Source organism: Equus asinus, unplaced genomic scaffold (genome assembly GCF_041296235.1).
Source record: "Equus asinus isolate D_3611 breed Donkey unplaced genomic scaffold, EquAss-T2T_v2 contig_813, whole genome shotgun sequence".
NCBI classification, from domain to species: Eukaryota; Metazoa; Chordata; class Mammalia; order Perissodactyla; family Equidae; genus Equus; species Equus asinus.
This window is the reverse complement of record NW_027225531.1, coordinates 40,001-40,778: the sequence shown is the minus strand read 5'-3', so window position 1 is coordinate 40,778 and position 778 is coordinate 40,001.

Here is a 778-nt window from a genome sequence, read left to right as displayed (position 1 = left end):
CCCTGACCACGGACGCTCCGACTTGCTCTAGGCCTTACCTCTACCGCAGACCCCTCCTGCGTTGCGTGGCCATGGTGTCTGTAAGCGCCTTGGTGGGACCGATGGCGGACGATGGGCGGGGGCGACACGCCCTCGGTGAGAAAGCCTTCTCTAGCGATCCGAGAGGGTGCCTTGGGGTACCGGACCCCCCAGCCGCCGCCCCTCCTTTGCGCGTAGTAGCCACGGACGCCACCACCGTGGCGCGTGGGCAGAGCTGCTCTTTGCCTACCGCGGCCGGCGCCTCCCCCCTCCGAGTCGGGGGAGGGTCACGCCCGGCCGGGCCGTCGTCGGGCGCGGGGCCGCGCGTGTGCGCGAGCGTGCGCGTGGTTCTCCCGTCGCGCGCTGGGGCGGGGAGAGGGCCCGGCCCCGTCCGGGCTCCGCCCCGCCGCGAGCGGCTGGCTCTCCGCTCGCTCCCGTCCCGAGCCGCAGCCGGTGGTGGCGTGCGGGCATGGGTGGGGGCCGCCGCCGCTCTCGGGCGCGTTCCCTCGGGACGTGGGCCCCGGAGCAGACCAGACAGGCAGACGGGTGGCTGGGTGGACGGGGCGGCCCCCGGCGGCGGGGGCGCCTCACGTAGGCCCCGGCGGTGGGGCCGGGCCCGCGGGAGGCCGAGGGGTGGCTGAGGCCGGCCGGCGTCCCAGGCGTCGTGGGACCGCCCTCGCGTGTCGTTGGCGGTGGGATCCCGCGTGTGTTTTCCTGGTGGCCCGTCCGCGCCCGAGGCCGTCCCCGGGAGCCTTCCCGC